At 33.0% G+C, this 16,096-nt stretch overlaps 1 long non-coding RNA gene across 2 annotated transcripts in view; it reads left to right on the forward strand.

Annotated features, from left to right (window-relative positions):
* Positions 1-16,096, forward strand: part of LOC149800119 (uncharacterized) — a 67,228-nt gene that overhangs the window by 15,615 nt on the left and 35,517 nt on the right. Inside the window, exon 2 of one of the 2 annotated variants that reach the window (XR_016421326.1) lies at positions 3,307-3,466. This is a non-coding gene — a long non-coding RNA (uncharacterized LOC149800119). The remainder of the gene's footprint in view (positions 1-3,306; positions 3,467-16,096) is intronic. The other variant, XR_016421327.1, reaches the window with a different exon arrangement.

Genomic DNA, 16,096 nt, shown 5'->3' on the forward strand with positions numbered 1-16,096 from the left:
CACTCACAGCAGTCAAGTCACAAAGAATTCTGAGTGGGACAAGGTGGTTTCGGTTCCCATCGTGGATATATTATGCGTGGGAATGGTGGTGTTTAAGATTTTTTAATTAATATACATTTACAAATATAAGAGTACAGCGATGTATTTATTAGACAAAACGGTACAAAATACATTGCCGTGAATTAGATGTCACAAGTATATGGCCGTCGCAAAATTGCGCAGAACGAAACTGAGCCCAGGGCAAGCATCACCATAAACGCTACAAATTAGAAAGAAAAATACCGCAAACTGCCATCCCTCCCCCTGCTCCCCCCCCCCCCCCCCGAATCGTCCGTCCCTTATGACGGACTTGATTATAAGGATGTAACTTGTCCAGTAAGCAAACGGTCGATACATTAAGAATTGTACTTTGACGTAACGATAACTAATTTAAAAAAAATAATTATAGCTTAGGGATCATATCGCTAACTTGATTTTATCTCAAGATATCAGGGTCCCGTAACTCGTCAAAAACTCCAGCTTAAAAATCATTCCCTATCCCAGTTGCATACGGAGTGTAGATGTTTCTATGAGTCTAGTGACCACTGTCTCGACAAATGGTTATTATTAGTTAAATTATCATGGTATACTTATCGAGATTCTGTATATAAATTTGGCCTGTGTCATTGCTTGGGTCTATTTGTTTTTTTATTTAGAGTGATGAGGTGTTTTAAATATTCTTTCGCAAACAACCAGTTCGACCCTAAATTGGCAATAACTACGAAGAACCTATGCTCACCACTACCCCTCTTTGCGATTATAGTTTGAGTCAGACGATCAGACTATCCCCAATCTTTAAAAAAAATCAGGTTGCTACATATACTTGTCTTTAATCTTTAAGCAAAATTTTGAATTTGCACAAATGCGATTTTTAACCACAATTGCATCACGACACTTTACGTACTGCTGATGATGACAGAGTCGCACTCATCTTAACATCGTTAGGTACTCGTCCAACGCCTATGCTCATTCTTCCCGTCCCACATACATTTAACTACTCACAGGTTCGTGTTGATTTGTGTTTAAACATTCTGACTTATTAGGTCACCTGTTGGGAAAATATGTAGGAAGCAACCCAAGGGAAAAATATCTATCCATATATGTACATAGCAGGATTTTATCGCATCTCGGCACAATTGTAGCTATTTAGTCCCAGACAAAGGTATAGTCTGTTGTTGTTGAAGAAGAAGAAGAAGAAGAAGAAGAAAATAACGGGGAAAAGTTTAAAATTATTCCTGTTAGAATTTTCAAAAATGTCTTTAGCTCACTCCATAAGAAATGTGATAAGTATGCGACTTATATTGAACATTTCCATCTGTGTTTACACGCCTTTTAGAGCTAGGTCAACACACAGACGCACATAAACACAAGCACACACACACAAAAAAGGAAGCAAACAAAAAGATAAATAAAAAAGACCAAAACAATTAAAACAATTAAAAGGGGAAAAAATAATTATAAAAAAATTAATTTAAAAAAATCCCAGAGTGCATTTGTCTCTCCATCAGTTAAGATACATTACAAATGTAGATATTTCGTCTGGGTTATTTATAGTCGGCCTGTGCAATATATCTGACTGTCATGTATGTTGTTTTTAGAATTCTGTGCTATAATCAGAAGACTATCTATACGTCTGTACAATTAAGTCGAAATTGTAATAAAATTACTATTTACACTTCCGTACAGTAAAGCCTTAACCGTCATCAAATTGCTATTTACACTTACGTACAGTAAAGCCTTAACCGTCATCAAATTGCTATTTGCACTTACGTACAGTAAAGCCCTTAACCGTCATCAAATTGCTATTTACACTCACCTACAGTAAAGCCTAAACTGTCATCAAATTGCTATTTACACGTCTGTAGAGCAAACCATTTCCACAAGACGTTTACTTATCTTTAATTTCTTTTAAGAAAATGCGCGCCAAAACGTATTTGTTGTTTACTGTACCACGAAGATATCACTTATACATGGGCTGCTTGAACTATAACATCTAAATCATAACATGTTTATTTTTGTCACTTTAATTACTTTTGGGATTATAAAGTCTGTTGTAGGTAAAAAAAAGTGTATACTACCGATGTTTATAACATGAGTCGCCTCGATGGTTTTGTTTCATCCTCACTCAAAAGCAATGCAATTTATACATAACTGTCAATCAATTTATTCAAAACGAAAATATATGCCAGTAAAAAATGAAACATATTAGGATTTTTGTTTCTAATTTCGTTTCTTAATAGGACGTTAAAGTGACTTCATTCAAGAAAACCATGTGAAACGCGTGTCACTTTTCGTTAATACAATTAAAGTGAAAGCATGTTTGTAGTTCGCCTTCCTTATTATGTTGTTGTTATCGATGATGATGATGATGATGGAGGTGACAACGATGATGACTACGATGATTCCGATTAAAATGACCATTTTCCGAAGGAATGGATGTCCGGGTTTTCCATTCAAGGTAAAGTAGAGTGCAATTTTTTTTATTCTAATGGAAGAAATTTAAAAAAGTTGTTTACGACGGACAATCACCAAAAATCAAAGGAAATCGAATTAAAATACGTAACAACGAAAACAACAACAATACTACTGCTACTACTACTACTTCTACTACTGATAATAATAATAATAATAATAATAATAATAATAATAATAATAATAATAATAATAATAATAATAATAATAATAATATAATAATAATGATAATAATAGTAATGATATTTTTGAAAATAATGGATGAAGTAAGAATAACTATGACATTGCAAACAGTAAACTTTGAATATAACAAAAATGTTTCATTTACAGGAATATTGTATAAAATATTTATCATTAAAAAATATGACCACGTTGTGATATGAACAATTGGAGAAACGTCTGTCTATCCAATGCGTATAAAAGATTATCTGAATGCTTAATCGTCCTTTTTAATTGCGTTTAATCTATGTTCATTAATAAAATGACCCTTCTTTTCTTATGAACACCAAAATAAAAGCTAAATATAGATTTCTTTAATTAGTTCCATGTTTTTCAGCGTTGGGTTGATCATGAATATTTTCATCCAAACCTTTTTGTTATTTACCGGTAATACGATTTTTGCACGTTTACCCCATCTGCCTTCTGTGTCTGGTACGCAGTTTAGTAGGCGAATTAGTACAGGGTCTTGTTTTTTCATCAGTTTTTAAACACCTGTAGAAAAGCTTATTTGTCCTTCGTACTCTAATTTAACATGTGGGAATTTCTTCACTAATCACTTTGATGTCTCAATTAAAGATGACCGATCTCCTGCATGGAATATCCGGCTGTCAGCGACGGATCTCCGCCACAACTATGCACATTTGGATATGTTCTGTAGAGATCGTGCCAGCAGCAACATCAAACGATCCACAAAAGAGATTTAGCTCTTTTCAAAACTGAAGAGGATCATGGTAAGGTAATAATATTAATAAAAAAAACTTTTTTTGCAACTTTTGTACAGCGGAAAATAGCGGGAAATCAATGTTAGCCTGCCATGTTCGCATAAAAATGAGGACAAGAAACTTCATTTGTTATAAATGAGATTGTTGAAATATAGAGGGACAGAATACAGATAGAATAAATACTGCATGAAATCCATATCAGTTTCGTTATATTTTGTTTTTGCTTGTGCTCTTTCTTTTTGTGAGAATTTTAATAGCAATTTATTTCATTTATTCCATTCCAATCACCACAACGTAGAAACGTATACCCATAATAAAAAATGAACGTTGTCAACCTATTTCTTTTCTTTCTGTCTTGGAAATAGAAGTTAAAGAAAATCTGACGTGAATGTGTTTTTATATGAAGCTTGCAAACATAACTAAGCAATAGTATGTCCCAAGCTACTTGCAAACATAACTATGCAATAGTATGTCCCAGGCTACTTGCAAACATAACTATGCAATAGTATGTCCCAAGCTACTTGCAAACATAACCAAGCAATAGTATGTCCCAAACTACTTACAAACATAACTATGCAATAGTATGTCCCAAGCTACTTGCAAACATAACCAAGCAATAGTATGTCCCAAGCTACTTGCAAACATAACTATGCAATAGTATGTCCCAGGCTACTTGCAAACATAACTATGCAATAGTATGTCCCAAGCTACTTGCAAACATAACCAAGCAATAGTATGTCCTAAGCTACTTACAAACATAACTATGCAATAGTATGTCCCAAGCTACTTGCAAACATAACCAAGCAATAGTATGTCCTAAGCTACTTGCATATTGTATTCTTTAACAAGTTTGGTACATTTGAGAACAAAATGAGCACGAGTATGAGGTCCAATTATTTACATACACTTGGCACATTAGATCAATCTATGACTTTGCTTTACCAGAATATAGTACCGAAGTGAAATTACTTCTTTTTCTACGCGACTTTATGGCATTAATAATGGTAATCGTAATATAACAAAATTAAGAATAATTTTGAAAAATTGCAAAAGATGCATGACGTTAACGCCAAACGTACGCTCAAGATTCAAATAACGTAAAATTGTATACACTGGAGTAATTTGAAAATACGTATATATGTTCTACAGATATGTCGCCAAAGAAATGCTTTGCATATTTGCAACAGAAGACAAGTAACGTCAGTCTGTCTGTATAGTGACTGACACGAGTTTGTCAGTTTGTTTTTAAATTAAAAGATCGTATTTAGAGAATTCAGGTCAGATTCATTAATGTTATTGTGTTAAATAAAATTTACATTAAAGCACAGATTTACAATGCAATGTGACACAGACAGATATACATTAAAGCACAGATTTACAATGCAATGTGACACAGACAGATATATATTAAAGCACAGATTTACAATGCAATGTGACACAGACAGATATACATTAAAGCACAGATTTACAATGCAATGTGACACAGACAGATATACATTAAAGCACAGATTTACAATGCAATGTGACACAGACAGATATACATTAAAGCACAGATTTACAATGCAATGTGACACAGACAGATACGTATTTATTACCTTTTGGACAGATGCATTACTGTAATACTTACCGATGTACTCGCTTATAGTTCGATTTCAACTAATCTCGGACACATAATACAACGACAGATCAGGGCCTATGTTGATTACTCTACTGATTACTCATAACAAACTACACAGACCCATATCTGCAGATCTGCATCTGTACACTTTGACGTTGGGCACAATGTATAAGCGAGTATAGACGCTTCTTGCGATTACCCGAAATAGGATATTCAGAAGATAATCAACATAGTAAGATACTGAGACATAAGCAAGTATATACAAATTTGTCAGATTTAAGTGAGGACACAAAAATGGTTCATATGAAAGCTAGGACACAAAAGTGTCAGAGAGAGGAGTCAAACGTTTATCATCCACGAGAGAGGACATACATCTGTGTCGAACATAGGAAATGTTATTTATATTTAAAAGATACATTTCATTGTCATGTAGCCAGGGCAGATAAAAATGAAAAGGTCGAACGATTTATAATTACTAAAACAGAAATGCATTTAAAACAAAAACAAGAGTATAAAATAAAGGTTAATTTAAATTTTGCACAATTGTAATCTGCGTCTCCAGATGCTTATATTAGGAAAGGACAGTTAGTAAGGAATGGTCAACGATGGTGGCGGGGTGGGGGAGCAGGAGGATCAGTATAACATAGAAGAAAGGTCAGAAGTGCGGTATGGCATGCATCTCATCGCTGTGATCAACGGTTGAACGCAGAAGAAAGGCTAGTATTGCACTACGACAGGCATCTTAGCATGTGCGTCAACAGCATTACACAACAAAACACTCCTTTGTATGCAGATGAAAGAGGCAACGTTGAGGACGTAAAACCCTTTTATGGCTGACGTTGTAGGCAAGCTCCAATATATCCACCTTCTATTGCGGTTTCTCACAGCATGACTACACGTAAATTATATCACTACACCGATGATGTATGGCTCTGCCAGACCATCATGTCTTGATGTATTAACTTAATGTTCTGCGATGCTTTGACTCTATCTCTTCCTCCCTAGCGATATATTTGATGCGTTTCATCAATGAATGTTTCCAAATCCATAAAGATATAAGAACATTACGGCCGAAAACTGTTCCCCTTGTAAAGTGTCTCAGATTCTGCGGGAACGGGTTTAGAAACACATTGAATCTACACGTTTGCCTTTAGTGCAGTGTAGGTTGATTTTGACGATAGCGGTGGGAGAAATACTATATGTTCGTTGATTTCTTTAAATTTGACTGCAACAATACACGCTGCTGATAGCACATGACATTTTAGACCATTTTTGTGCCAAAGTAGACATGAAAAACAATGACTGCGTTGAATCCGTAAAGAATTTTGTTGGAAGAAAAGCCCCAAAGAACTCCCATTAAAAGTAGTTATGAAAATGTCATGTCTATTCCCAGTAAAACAAATATTGCCTTTTGCGATCTATACACAACTCGTAGAAGTGTGTAATTCTTTTAAGATGTCGTAGTGCAGGCATCATATAAGAAAATTCAAACGCCAAATAGAACGGTATGAATTCTGTAAATCGTTGCTAAAAGCAAAACATTCTACCGTTCATCAGGTAAAAAACGTTATGTTCTTTATTTGAAAGACTGAACAGTCATTTTCAATTAATCACATCTTTCCTTTCAAAGTAACCGAATTATTAAGGATTGTGGCAATATATGATGATATTTGAAATTATGGATTATGGAACAGAAGAGTACACTATGGTTTTAGATGTGGTGTGTGTGTGTGTTTGTGTGTGTGTGTGTGTGTGTGTGTGATTTGTATTTTTAACGTAGGTTTAACAATTTTTCAGTCATATCGCTACGATGTCTGCAGTGTGGCAGTTTATAGTGATGTCTAGCACTGGGGCATCATGTCGCAGACATGTATCATGATGTCCCACACAGTCACATTGTCCTGACACCAGTCCGACCAGTCCTAACACTTACCTCTTAAAGCTGAGCGCCAAGCGAGGCAGTTGTTAGTGACATTTTTGTAAGTCTTTGGTATGACTCGGCCGGGGTTCGAACCCACGACCTCCCGCGGACGCTTTAACCACTAGGCCACTGGAGCGGTCATGGTTTTAGATAGAGACGAAATCGATAATGCTTTATAATGACAGCATCCTTCGGGCAATTACACTGTCAATGCATACACACAGACATACATACATACATACATACATACATACATACATACATACATATATACATACATACACACACACACACACACATACATACATACATACATACATACACACACACACACATACATACATACATACACACACACATACATACATACATACATACATACATACATACATACATACACACACACACATACATACATACATACATACATACATACATACATACATACATACATACATACATACATACATACATACATACATACACACATACATACATACATACATGCATACATACATACACACATACAGACATACATACATACATACATACATACATACATACATACATAAATAGATACATACATATTAGATCATCTTTATATTATCTCCATTATAATCATAAGATGTGTATATCTGTTATTATTGCTTGGTGTCAAGTGTATATTTTATAGATAATTGTGCTTTGTTAATTTGATGTTTATAATATTATTTCTTCCAATATCGGATTTGTACAATAATTTCCAGCGAAAAAAACAACAACATGTAGTTGAAAAATCATCAGGCTTGTTCGAATAACATACGGCTGGTGAAAGCTGCCGCCACAAGAAATATAGCTTACGCAGATGACAATGAATGTTGGTTGTTTTGTTAGCAAAAAGGACTGTTTGAAGTTGGTCTGCAATTGGCATAATTTTATTATTAAAATAATCTCTCTAAAATATTCCAAATTCTAGTTCGTCCATGTGGTTTTTGCACATTTGTTAACAGAGTTTTAAAAGACAATTTGTATCATCAAATCGTTCTAGTCTGTTAGATCGCATTTAAATAATTCATTTTGCCAGTGGAAGTGTCAGGACGTCTTATACTGTAATTAATAAATCTGTTACCAATCAAAATTCAATCGTTTCTTCGCTTAAATTATGTCCAACCCCATTATTGATGAGGGGGCAGATGAATAATACATAGCCATTACTGGTCGAGTTATGTAATAAAGTGTAATGAAAAATGATTATTAAGCAATTATTAGTTTATACAGCTGCATTACAGAATAGTATGGAAATTAGTGTTCTGACAAAGAGAGCACTAAATGGTTGCCCTACCATTATTTCGTAGCAAGAAGAGTTTTAGTGTACCACGTAATCATTGTTACACGTAGCCAACAATGAGTTTCAGTGCCGGATTACCAAATAGTCAGAGTGGGCACCGGCCTATAGACCCCACGCCTTTTAAGGGCCACGCGACAACGGATCAAAATAATATTGATTTGATCTGGAAAGAAGATTACACTCAAGCTTTCTTAAATTGTTTTCAAAAGATAAAATATAAATTGAATATCAAAGATACGAAAACTTTACATTAAAGACTATTTAGAGAAAATAATATGTTACTGTAGGGGCGAGGGGGGCCACAAGATTTCGACTGCTTATGGGCCTCCACAGGGTTTAGTCCGGCACTTGTTTAGAACCTTGAATCTGCAGTGTGCGAAAAAAAAAATGCTATTAACAACTAATAGCAATACATACCTGCTCAAATAAATACATCAGCAGTGAGTAGAAATGACAATCAAAGGCCATAATAGAGACGTGTATGATTGTACTGTAGTCACTGCAGTATACAAGCCTTATTCCTGTTTTAGACAAACAACACATGGAACATGTTAGAGTAGATTTCTTTAAAAATATCACAGTTTATTCAATTATTATTTATTGATGCTTTAGAAAGGCACTTTTAATAATTATTATAATTCACATTAGTAGAAGTGATCAATGACCCCAAAATTTTCACTCCTAGCTATGTTGCCGTTCCTAATAACTTAAAAAAAGCATAACTGATACTAATATGTTACTAAAATATTCTATGCATATATGGATTAATGAAGGTGTCTAGTTAAATTAAACTAAAGCGGTATGACTTTATTATATAACAAATAAATGTCTCATTTATTGTGTGTGTGTGTGTGTGTGTGTGTGTGAGAGAGAGAGAGAGAGAGAGAGAGAGAGAGAGAGAGAGAGAGAGAGAGAGAGAGAGAGAGAGAGAAAGAGAGAGAGGATGGGTCTTGGATATACAGTGAAGGTTTCCAGCGCAATCCTTAGTTTTATGAACAATAAATTATAACTATGTTGATGACAATCAAACTACAAATAGTTTAAATCGGGAGCTGCCATAGACGCCCATTTGCCTCTCACTACATCGCTGACATGCCAGTAATGACAGCGAACACTTCAGTCCATATTGGCTGAACTTGACAGCTGCACAATGGACTAAGTCTTTGGAACCAGTTGGAACCTTTGGAGTGGAAAGAAAGAGCGATGATCCTCCAAGTGATAAGTGCCTTCTTTGGCTTAATCAGAGAAAATATGAAAACTTACAAATGAGTCCCTTTCTAACGCATATATATATATATATATATATATATATATATATATATATATATATATATATATATATATATATATATATATATATATATATATATATATATATATATATATATATATATATATATATATATATATATATATATATATATATATATATATAAATATACATATATATATACATATATATATACATAAATATATATATATATATAGATATAAATATACATATATATATACATATATATATACATAAATATATATATATATATATATAGATATAAATATACATATATATATACATATATATATATACGTATATATATATATATATATATATATATATATATAGATATATATATATATATATATATATATACATATATATATATATATATATATATATATATATATATATATATATATATATATATATATATATATATACGTATATATATATCTACATATATATATGTATATATATATATATATATATATATATATACATATATATATATATATATACATATATATATATATATATATATATATATATATATATATATATATATATATATATATATATATATATATATACATATATATATATATATATATATATATATATATATATATATATATATATATATATATACATACATATATATATATATATATATATATATATATATATATATATATATATATATATATATATATATATATTATATATATATATATATATATATATATATATATATATATATATATATATATATATATATATATATATATATATATATATATATATATATATATGTATACTGATTAACACCAATAGCTTACACATGCAGCTAACATAATAGTAAAGAGTTTTTAAGGTTACTTTTGTTCTGATTCGACGATTCTACCTGTTCAAAAATATCTAAACAATGCAGGTTTGTCAATGAATAAGCTTTGTCTTATAAAGTGTGTGTGTGTGTGTGATCTGGAGTTTTAGCGTAGCTAGTACATTTTTTCGGTCTGTAGTGTGGCAGTTTATAGTGATGTTTAGCACTGGGGGGGGGGGCATCATGCCGCAGACATGTAGCATCATGTCCCACCCAGCCACATCATTCTGACAAGAGGCCGACCAGTCCTAATACTAACCTCTTAATGCTGAGCACCTAGCGAGGCAGCTGTTGGTACCATTTTTATAAGCCTTTGGTAGGACTCGGACTGGGTTCGAACCCGCGACCTCCCGCATCCGAGGCGGACGCTCTAACCCCTTGACCACAGGAGCGGTCGTCTTATAAATATAATTTGTTTATAGGACAGCTATGTTTATCCGACAACTTTTAGTGCAATGGTTTCGTTGGATAAACGGGATGGGATAGTAATTCCCTTTGGCGCTAAAGATGTATAAAAGATCGTCAATACGGTATTTAGCAGATCCGTGAGCAATCAAAATACAATTGATTCATGCCCTGAATTTCTGCTAGATCTCATATTTTAGGAGGATGCGCGTCAAATGGGAACAAATGGCATATTTATGGTCGGATTAAAAATGAATAGCCACCTAAAATTCACACATATTACTAACCGATGAGCAGACGAATAAAAAGTAAAATAAAGATGGAAGCTCCAACAATAAAAAAGTAGAGCGATTTAAGCCACACTTCCATTGGTGTTTACACATTATCATTGATTCTCCAAGAAGAGATGAACCCCATCCAGGACGCAAAATATGCCATATAGCAATTTGAAAGTGTCCGTCTGTCTTGGGAAGACAAATCAGTTTCTACTGAAAAGGTATGAAAGGAATTAAACGATCAAAATGTCTAAGGACAGACACTCAGCAATGCAATGTAGTACACTAAGGTTCGATTCTCTGTGAGGTAACGTTCTCTTGGATAATGTTATTCAGTTTGTAAATATATGATTGCCTATTTATCGATATGCGGGTTGGGTATGCTGAAAGATTAGATTATTTAGTCCGTGTTAGCTTGCTTCTTACTAACGAAAAGAACACAGGGGTGTACAATATTACCAGCGGTAGATTAGAAGTTTATTAAAGTTTGCATCTTGGATTGAAAAGGGGATAGCAAGAACAGGCTCTCAAGATTATTTTGGTATCATATCAGGAGAAATATAATTTTCAAACCAAATCTCTTCAAATATATAATATCAGAAAATAAGCGAGAGAGAGAGAGAGAGAGAGAGAGAGAGAGAGAGAGAGAGAGAGAGAGAGAGAGAGAGCGTTGATGATGGGAGACATGCAAATACGTACTTAATATTTTGATAAAACCAGGTTTTTGTTAAATTCTCTCCTTGTACTTTAAGTGACACTTCTTTAATAAAATGCGGCAAAACACCAGTTTAAATTGTCCCAAAACGTTGCATAAATATTGATCAAAATTCATCTGTTGTAAACTTGCACGAATTTCCCCTCAAATGATAACGTCCTCAGTGGCAAACGAGCTCTAAGCTCCATAAGTGCTTCGAGAGGGCTTCAAGCGAAAGTGAAGATGTATAGAACTCGTTAACTTGACACATTCTAAATGATACTTAGATTGGTGAAAACCTGCATGTAAGTGATTTAAATCAGGTTGCCATACATTAGGTCAATCTGCCACTTGTCCTTTCTGACATGCAAGCCACCTTGATTGCTGTCAGCCATATTGGATGTACTTGATATCAAACTGGTTAAGTCCTTTGAACAATAGGCTATAAGCGTGTCAAGATCTTTGCAGTTTTTCGACTTGCATTTGTTCCACGTTAGGGGACTGGGAAGTACAGTGACAGAAAACTGTCCTCGTTTATATACATGCATGTCTTGAACTTGAAGAAAAATCAAACAACGCAATTCTGAATGTGAACTAATTTAAAAGTAAATACAAAAAAATGAAACAAGGAAATAAACCTTTCATGAATGGTGAGAAAAAATGAATCGATAATATTGGTTGCAAGTTGAATTATGCATATCTTGAAGGCTTTAAACGGCATAGATCAAAAGAAATGCAAACCTTTTTGTATGGATGTAAAATCTTGTAGCACATCTGCATAATTGAAACATATTACCTATGACATATAAATTACATAATGATAGGTAAATGGAAAATAAATGATTACTTGATTAAATACAAACAAAGAAACAAATGGTAATCCGTATATTGTCATTATCGTTGTATTAGCCGTTTGATGAAGAAAAACGTATGCGTTAGAGTCACACTCAAAAACAATAACATAATGCTTGGAAGAAACAAGATCACAGGGAAGCAGTATGTCAAGCTTTTTATTTACCTTAATTTCATGTATAGTAAATCAAATCAATTGCATACATACATCCATACATTCATACATCCATTCATCCATCCATCCATCCATGCATTCATTCATTCATTCATTCATTCATTCATTCATTCATTCATTCATTCATACATACATACATACATACATACATACATACATACATACATACATACATACATACATACATACATACATACATATATACATACATACATACATACAACAGTTTTAGATACGTAGTATATACGTAACAAGAATATAATGGTTATCGCGGCTAAGTGACATAATCAGAATTGTTTATTATCAACGTGTCTAGTGAACAGGCTTGCTTTCCTACTGTCTAGTCACAAATCAACTACAGCAAAATCAGATATTTAGTACCATCTTCATCATTCCAATATTTTACCCGTTATGTCAACATAAATTATAAATCTACTTTCTCGCTAGCGTTACAATCCGAATATAATTTGTTGACATGAATGCAGACATGTCTGAAACAAATTGCCGACAAAAGTGTCAAGAATTTCGCACTATCCTTAAGTGTCCTGTAACAAAGTCGTCTTTGAAAGAGAAACATCAACAGTCAAATGAAATGAAATGTGTGGTATAATTACAAGCGGTTCAGTGTTAAACTGAATCACATTTGTGGGCGTCAACGGGTTATGTTTCACCGGAAAGACCATCACATATTTATGATAACTGATACTAAAATATGGACCTTGGCGTGGCACAGGACAGGTCGGAGAAGATTTTCTTTTAGGCGGGAATTTCAAAGACAATAAGGCAATAATAATTATGTTGGTGTATAACCTCAATGAAGCTAACAAAGCGAAAATTTAACGGCCCGAAACAGTTCTGAATAGTGTAGGCCATTATTGCTCCGTAAACTATACAAACATAAACAAGAAGAGAACGTCGCCGTTACTTTAAACTTATTCGAGAAATTCTTAATTTCTTGTGTGTATAATAATATACACTGCCAATAAAAAGAAGTGATACACGACAAGTCAAAAGTATTTCACGTTACGTGAAGGTTAATATACGTCAACTTTATCTCATAATTTGCTGAGGATCCATGTAGCGAAAATAAAAGATTTAAAATGTTCACTAAATACATTTTTCGAAACTACATACAAGTGATTTGTAGATCCCACTATGGATGTCCAAAAGCACTTTGTGAGAAAATTTGATGCGTGCGTGGTTTACACTTGTCCATCATTGCAGCTATTGGAATTAGCGTCATTACGTCAGAGAAATATATAAAAAAAATTGATCCGCAAACCCCAGAAATATGTATAATTTTTAAATCTTTGTTTCTGTTACTTCCTTCAATGCATTGTCGGCCTTTATGATACTAAATTTGATTGTCATCTGAGTTACAATTCTCCCTTGCTTCATTCATCGCCGTTTAAACGATAAACCTCTTTGTTTGCATGTAATAAAAATCAAATAACACAACAAACTGTAAAATTCGCGAAATAAAAAGCATGGTTCATTTGTTCATAAGATGTAATAAATAAAGCAGAGTTTGCGCACTCTCATAAACGACCTAATGGTCTGACATGCAGCACTTCTGCTAGAAATGAGCTTTCTCTCTTTTATTGATATAATGATGCTGATCATCAGTAAAATAATAATAATAATAAAAATAAAATAAAATAAAAAAATAAATAAAAACAACAAAAACACAAAAACCGAACGTTTCCAAATATGCATAGCTGTTTAAAATTCAATTGTTGACAAACAAAGTGATTGTGTCAAACATCAGTCAAATTAATATAAACATCAAACAAAATAAAGGTAACCACATTTTCAGATGCTAACAAAAAGGAAGAACCAAAAGCAGGCTTTCGAATAAAAATGTTTCACAATGGATGAAAATTCACGAACTTGAATAGATTCGCCAGATATAATAAACATCAGACAAGAAGGCAAAAGCAAGAAGAAAGCTGCTTCAGAATTATTTTTCCCCCGGGTCTTTAGCACTTTTTTTTACTCAAAATATATATGATTAATCTTAGTATAAATGAATCCGTGAGGCGAATTATTTGAACTATATTAAAAATAATTATCCCTAAAGTTCACTGACAATGAATATTAGTCTTGCAAATTAAATCAATAACAATAAATAATAATAATAATAATAATAATAATAATAATAATAATAATAATAATAATAATAATAATAATAATAATAAAATTAATTCTGAATGTCACACCCACACTCACACCTCAAATTAAATCGACCAAAATTAAGCACAAGAGGGACACATTCAAGATTTCGTAAAATTTACAATATAAATATAATTTGATTACCTGGAAGATCTGTATACCCAGAAGAATTAACTTCTATTATAGAACGTAATTAACCTAAGAGTATCAGGTAAACTTGAAAACAAAGGGAATTTCAGCCCATACAGTATTGACGCACATTAATATTTCGGGTACAAAGAAAGGCACAAAAATCTCAAACTTAAATTGCAAACGTCCTTTATCGCTGATTCTCCATTTTTTTGTACGTCAACATACTGAAAAATCTGAAATATATTGAGAATATCAACATGATTTATCCACTTATAGACGATACACTTTACGAAATATTCCATTTAAATGTTATCTTTCCACGAAAATGAACCATTACCATCACCTAATAGCCGGTGTTTGTAAGGAAGGTTTAATCTTCGCCACGTATCTTAATGATTGGCAATGAAGATAAAACAAAAGAAACCAAAGGAGTATCTCCTTTCATTGTGCATTACTACTCAGTGTTTTGGTCTTCAGCGAGGTGCTCAAAACACCGGATGCTGACAGCTCGCTCAAAAATACCCACGGGGGGCCTAGATTATGGTTTAAAGGCAAACCAGAATGTAAAATCTAGAAACAGACAAGGTATGTAGGATTTGAAATTGAAACATTTAGTTTCGAAAAGGCTTTTTTATTTCCACCATCCCATATGTATGTATGTATGTATGTATGTATGTATGTATGTATGTATGTATGTATGTATGTATGTATGTATGTAAATAGTACGTATATATGCCAGATTCTACCGTGTGAGACCTTGAGAATTGTATTGAAACCATGTTCATTCCAGGGCGAAGATGAAATAGAATTCATTGTACTGACTTTTTGCAGAAACGTATATAAGGTCTCATCTATTTTCGGGGAAGAAACCTGCGTTGTTGAATTGTAATCATGATCAAGGGGTGAATTTT

The sequence above is a fragment of the Sinohyriopsis cumingii genome, chromosome 5, assembly GCF_028554795.1.
Source record: "Sinohyriopsis cumingii isolate HCF-2022 chromosome 5, ASM2855479v2, whole genome shotgun sequence".
NCBI classification, from domain to species: Eukaryota; Metazoa; Mollusca; class Bivalvia; order Unionida; family Unionidae; genus Sinohyriopsis; species Sinohyriopsis cumingii.